The sequence below is a fragment of the Nematolebias whitei genome, chromosome 22, assembly GCF_014905685.2.
Source record: "Nematolebias whitei isolate Nwh7 chromosome 22, NemWhi1, whole genome shotgun sequence".
In the NCBI taxonomy this organism is placed as follows: Eukaryota; Metazoa; Chordata; class Actinopteri; order Cyprinodontiformes; family Rivulidae; genus Nematolebias; species Nematolebias whitei.
Genome location: NC_056519.1, coordinates 31,535,765 through 31,542,678, shown reverse-complemented (window position 1 = coordinate 31,542,678; position 6,914 = coordinate 31,535,765). Strand labels below are relative to the sequence as shown.

At 42.9% G+C, this 6,914-nt stretch overlaps 1 protein-coding gene across 1 annotated transcript in view; it reads right to left on the bottom strand.

Annotated features, from left to right (window-relative positions):
* LOC119428138 (protein O-mannosyl-transferase TMTC1-like) overlaps positions 1–6,914 on the bottom strand; it is a 94,748-nt gene that overhangs the window by 86,479 nt on the left and 1,355 nt on the right. The window lies entirely within an intron of this gene.

Sequence of the window (6,914 nt, the reverse complement as noted above, 5' to 3'; positions counted from 1 at the left end):
CTTTTAAACCCCAAAGTACATTAAAGACTGGTTCATCCCAAAGATCCAGTCCCCCGGCACAAACAGAGTAATGTTGTGTATGCTGTTCAGTGTCAGGAGGGCTGTGATCAGTCTTACATCGGGGAAACTAAACAGCCACTGGCCAAAAGGATGGCCCAACACAGAAGATCAACATCATCAGGCCAGGACTCTGCGGTCTACACTCATCTCCAGGCCAGCGGTCACTCTTTCAAGGATGAAGATGTTCACATCCTGGACAGAGAGGAACGATGGTTTTTTAGAGAGGAGTAAAGGAGGCCAAGAAACTGTCCATCATTAAACCGGGGTGGAGGCCTCCGGGTTCAACTGTCCCCCTCTTACACTCCTGTTATTGCTCACTCAGCCCTCTGTGAATAGTAAACAGCCATCAGGGTGCTAATGATCCATTGTTAGGCTGATGGTCCTTCTTGAGCATGCGATCAGCTGGTTTTGGTTGTCAGCAGCAAAACTGGTTGATCCACTCTGAGAAGGTGCTATTTAAGAGACTGAGCTGAAAACAGCACCTCAGACTGAGGAAGTCTTTCGGATGAAAGACGAAACGTTTCTAGATTTTTTTTTTGTTAGTTTTTTTGAATGTCCAGAGGACCAGATTTAACTTTTTTAGATTATTCTCCCAGGCTTTTATCTCATGATTTTATTGTGCTTTTTATGCTTGTTTTATTCTTTTTAACTTTTAGCATTGATTATTATTGTACAGCGCTTTATGATTTCATGTCAGTGATAAACGCTCTATAAATAAACTTTACTGACTTACTATTCATTAGACCGGACTGTTTTCCACAAGACTCAACCTCGACCCGCGGGAGGGAGACACCCCCCCCCCCCCCACCACCACCACCACCTCACACACACAATAAATTAAATATTACTCAACATATATCCTTTTTTCACAGAAAATGTAACAGATTTTGTCAAAATATGTGTGGTTAATTATTCAGGAAAATAATGTCTGCCCCACTGATTTGTTTATAAAAAGGTTAAAATCCAGGGTTACGTGCTGTTCCATTGGCTTTTATCGTTTGTTATAATGGTGGCATCGAGCCGATATTTTCTGAGATGACACTCATTTAAATAGTAAATGGACTGTACCTATACAGTACCTTTCTATCTTACCAAGATGCTCAAAGCTCTTTACAACACAATCTGCCCTCGTTTACCCATTTATACAGCACTCTTACTAGATCTGTACAAAGAATAATCAGAGCTTTATCATATTCGTACACTGATGGGACACACATTGGAGGCAATGAGGGGTTCAGTGTCTTGCCCAGGGACACTTCAGCATGTGACTGCTGGTGGAAACGAACCCCCAACTCTTACATCAGAATCAGTTTATTATTGCCATGTCAATGAACGAGGTTCGCAAACTAGGAATTTGCTTCGACATAAGGTGCGAATAGTAATAAAGTAAAATAAAGTAAAAATAAAGTAAAAATGAGAACATTACATAAGACATAAGACCTGTGTACACCCACAAATAAAGTAAAATTAAAAACATAACATAAACATGTGTACACCCATACAATAGAAAACAATAAAAATGCTTAGAAAACAGTACAGATGGAGTATTCAGTTATAATACAGATGTAATGTGACCAAAGCAGAAATTATGAGGTAGCATTATGAGTGTTCAGGAGTCCAACAGCAGAGGGGAAGAAACTGTTCTTATGGCGGGAGGTTCTGGTCCGAATGGACCGAAGCCTCCTGCCTGAAGGGAGTGGTTCAAACAGTCCGTGTGCAGGGTGAGCAGGGTCAGCTGTGATCCGACCTGCTCGCCTCACAGTCCTGGAGACGTACAGGTCGTGGAGGGATGGAAGGCTGCAGCTGATCACCTTCTCAGCTGAGCGCACAACACGCTGCAGTCTGAGTCTGTCCCTGGCAGTGGCCCCGGCGTACCACACCGTGATGGAGGAGCTGAGGATGGACTTGATGATGGCCGTGTAGAACTGCACCATCAGCTTGGCCGGCAGCTTGGCCTTCTTCAGCTGTCGCAGGAAGTACAGTCTCTGCTGGGCCTTCTTGATGAGGGAGCTGATGGTCGGCTCCCACTTGAGGTCCTGGGTGATGGTGGTGCCGAGGAACCGATAAGAGTTTGCAGTGGTGATGGGGGTATCATTACAGGTGAGGGGGGGCAGAGGGGCTGTGGCTTTCCTGAAATCCACAATCATCTCCACTGTCTTCTGGGCATTGAGTTCCAGGTTGTTGCTGCTGCACCAGGTCACCAGCCGGTCCACCTTCCTCCTGTATGCAGACTCATCACCGTCCGAGATTAGCCCGATGAGGGTGGTGTCATCTGCAAACTTAATAAGTTTCACAGAGTCATGGCTGGAGGTGCAGCAGTTGGTGTACAGGGAGAAAAGCAGGGGGGAAAGCACACAGCCCTGTGGAGATCCTGTGCTTACAGTCCGAGTGTCCGAGACAGCTCTCCCCAGCCGCAAGCACTGACTCAGGTCTGTCAGGAAGTCTGTGATCCACCTGCAGGTGGAGTCAGGTACATGGAGCAGGGATAGCTTGTCTTGGAGCAGAGCAGGGAGGATGGTGTTAAATGCGGAGCTGAAGTCCACGAACAGGATCCTGGCGTAGGTTCCTGGGGAGTCCAGGTGCTGCAGGATGAAGTGAAGAGCCAGGTTTATTGTGTCATCTACAGACCTGTTGGCCCTGTAGGCAAACATTGTACATTGGAGGACGACTGCTCTAACCACTCAGGCACAGCTCAAAAATATTTGAGATGGACTTCTCTTATCAACACTTATTACTAACATGTAACCTTGATTAATATGTTGCTTTTTATTCTTGAGTTAAAGACTGAGCCTCTTAATCAAACTGGGGAAACATGGCTTTTCATGTCATAATTGGTTAATAAATAAATTTTGTTGCTAAGTAATTTTTTCTCCTTTCTGTTTCATCTTTGTCTACCTTCCATTTTTGACTTCTTGCCATGTGTGACCCCTCCTGACAGGACTTTAACCTACTTATACTTGTTGGCCTTCAATGCCTGGCTGCTGCTGGCTCCCATCATGCTTTGTTATGACTGGCAGGGGGGCAGCATTTCCTTGGTGGAGTCTGTGGGTGATGTGCGAAACATTGCTACTGTGCTGCTGGCTGTGGTGATGGTTGCTCTCAGCATGCACTGCATCTTCTCACTGCAGGTAAGAGGCAGAATTTTACTCTTTTTTTCCCCTCAAAATAATCACAGTTCCTGCCTGGACGTCGCCAACTCTTTTGAAAATGCCAGAGCTGTGTTGTGTCACCTGCACAGGTGCACATGTCCAGGTCTAAAAACTAGGGATTGGGCAGATCCGATCCAGTATCGGTATCGGCCTCTGATACCAGCATAATTTACGTATCGGATTTTCCGATCCACCTGCCGATATTTCCGATCATTTCTGATGCACGTTGGCTTGAAACTATGGAATGGATTTCCTGAACGGCGGCGTGTCTCATAAGCCCAGAGTAATAAGACCTGCCTCACATTCAGGAAATCCAGTTCATAGTTTGCAGCAGCTACAACGTGAGGACTGAGTTAGCAGCACTGTGGCTAACAGCTAACAAACTTTTCATCTAAACATGTCGCTGTGTGGAAGTATTTTACACTAGAAACACCACAAAACAAGACAGCAACGTGCAATGTCTGCAGAGCCACAGCGCCACATTAAACCGCAGTAAAGTTAGTTTTACATTGGACATTCGAGCTCCGTGGCTTCAGCGGGGCACTTCTCTTTTTGCTCAACCCGGAGCGGCCAACTCGACCCCGGCCAGCTGCGTCCAATCTGCCCCGCTCAGTCTGCCCGTCTCCGAGGAGGGACAGACTGAGCGGGGCTGCCCCAAATCAGGCTGCCTGCTTCAGATTGAACAAGAAGAAGACATGGCTGAAACCACGGAGCTCAAATGTTTACAGAGAAGTTGCAGAAAATGTTTACAGAGAAGTCATCATAATTAATGATCAACCACTATCAGTTGTAGAAAATGAAGGATTTCACAGCTTGATACTTGCAGCCAAGATATAGTTTACCCTCCAGGAGATATTTATCAGTACAAAGTAGACAATCATAAAAAACATGATTTGAAAATTATATATATTAAAAACATAAACAGCTACATTATAAAGTGATGTAAAATACTAAAAACAGGAACATGTCTGTTGGTTTATGCCATGAACTTAGCAGATGTTTGAAGCCATTTAACATTTAATTTAATTCATTTATTCATTCATTTAAATGAAACAAATTTTAAAAAAATCATCAAAAAGAAAACATTGAATGAAAAGAGTGTAGAAAGAAGAAAAAATTCTTATATCTGCCCCTTATAAAATATAAAACAACTTTAAACAATCACTTTAATTAATCACTTTAATATCCACTTTAAAGCTAGAATAAAAAGAAACATGTTTTGTGTTAGCAGAATTTAATTCTAACTTTAAAACTTATCCAACATTAATAAAACTTACCTCAAGTTGCCTTTTTGGACATGCATGCATATATTTGTACAAATTGTACTTGAGAGGAGATTTTCACAGCCTCATATAAAATCAATGATGATCATGATATCGGAACTGGATCGGTATCGGCCAATACTCCGTTGTAAGTATTGGGATCGGATCGGAATTTTAAAAAGTGGATCGGTGCATCCCTACTAAAAACCATGCTGATGATGATATACAATAACATTTTAAAGAACAAGTCCAAATCAGTATCCTGATGCATGCTCAATAATCCATGTAGAAAAATCCAAAAAAGTTAAATCTGGTCCTGTGGACATAAAAAAAAAAAAAAAGCAAAAAAATGTAGAAACGTTTCGTCTCTCATCCAAAAGACTTCCTCAGTCTGAGGTGCTGTATTCAGCTCAGTCTCAGAAAGACTATCATGAGAAAGTTATGACACTCCTTAGTGACTTAACCACTTATGAACCTCTGAAAAGAGATCCAGGAAGTGGTTACAAGAAGAAGTTAATAGATTGCCTGAAAAATTTGGAGCAGGACAAGGCTATTGACCGTATTCTGTACCACAGACTGTACCCAGGGGAGGCCACACCTAGTCTGTATGGTTTACCTAAAATCCACAAACAAGGTGTACCTTTAAGACCAATTGTTAGCATGATTAACTCTGTCACTTACAATGTTTCCAAATATCTGGCGTCTGTACTCATCCCTTTAGTTGGCAGCTCAGAACACCACATACAGAACACCATGGACTTTGTGGATAAGGTGAGGGATGTCATCATGGAGACTGATGAAACAATGGTCTCTTTTTATTAGGTATTTTCTATTTAACCTTTAAAGATAATAATTTCACACAACGCGGCGAGGAGAGTTTTTAGCGCCCAACACCTTTGCAAAGCGAGAGTCACTGCATTTAGGGTGAACTCTGTCGTTTTGCTGGGTGAGTCTGGTATTTATTGTGAAAAGTGGGGCAGGAAAACAACAGGTCAAGTTTACATGAACAAAAATCTTATCAGGATGACGGTCAGAACAGAAAAGAAGATTTAGCTTGTACAGATGGTTTCTTGATAAAACGTTCACTTGATGTAAAAGTAGAACTTTCCAGAACTTACACACAGCAATGATATAAAGCTGAACCAAAATAAACCTTTTGTTCTGTACATACAAAACAGATATTAATATGAGATAGAAATGTTTTAAAATAATAACAGAAAAACTCAACACTTTTGATGTCACATCACTCTTTACGTGCATTCCTGTTGATGATGCAGTAGAGGTGGTCAGTTTAAAATTAAAATCAGACACCACTCTGAGCAGCAGGACCACACTTTCCACAGAACAACTGTGTCAACTCTTGAAACTGTGCCTGCAGTCAACCTACTTCACATATGGGGAGCAATATTATAGGCAGAAACATGGGTGTGCTATGGGGTCTCCAGTTTCTCCTATTGTTGCCAACCTGTACATGGAGGAGGGAGAAAAGAGAGCCTTGACGTCCTTTTCAGGGACACCACCAAGTCATTGGTTCAGGTATGTTGACGACACCTGGGTTAAAATCAAATCTGTGCTGAAATACAGTTTAAAGTACACTTTAAAATGGAAAAAGCTGATTTGGACTTCCAAAAAAGTTCAATCTGGTCCTCTGGACATTCCAAAAAAACAAAAAACAAAACAAAGCAAAAAAAATGTAGAAACGTTTCGTCTCTCATCCGAAAGACTTCCTAAGTCTGAGGTTCTGTTTTCAGCTCAGTCTCTTAAATAGCACCTTCTTAGAGTGGATCAACCAGTTTGCTGCTGACAACCAAAACCAGCCGATCACATGCTCAAGAAGGACCATCAGCCTAACAATGGGTCATTAGCACACTGATGGCTGTTTACTACTCACAGAGGGCTGAGTGATACTAGCAATCACAGCATTGTAAGAGGGGGACAGTTGAACCCGGAGGCCTCCACCCCTGTTTAATGATGGACGATTTCTTTTCACAAAGATGTCCTCCTTTACTCCTCTCTCAAACCATCGTTCCTCTCTGTCCAGGATGTGAACATCTTCATCCCTGAAAGAGTGACCGCTGGCCTGGAGATGAGTGTAGACCGCAGAATCCTGGCCTGATGATGTTGATCTTCTGTGCTGGGCCATCCTTTTGGCCAGTGGCTGTTTAGTTTCCCCGAAGTAAGACTGATCACAGCCCTCCTGACACTGAACAGCATACACAACATTACTCTGTTTGTGCCGGGGGACTGGATCTTTGGGATGAACCATTCTTTGCCGTAATGTATTTTGGGGTTTAAAAGCCACTGGGACGTTATGTTTGGAAAATAAACATCTCAGTTTCTCTGATACCCCCTCAACATACGGAATGACCACTGGTCTGGGTCTGGGTTCCTCCTTTTCACCTGATGGCTGACTGGAGTCCTGTTTGGGTTTCTTCTCTGCTTT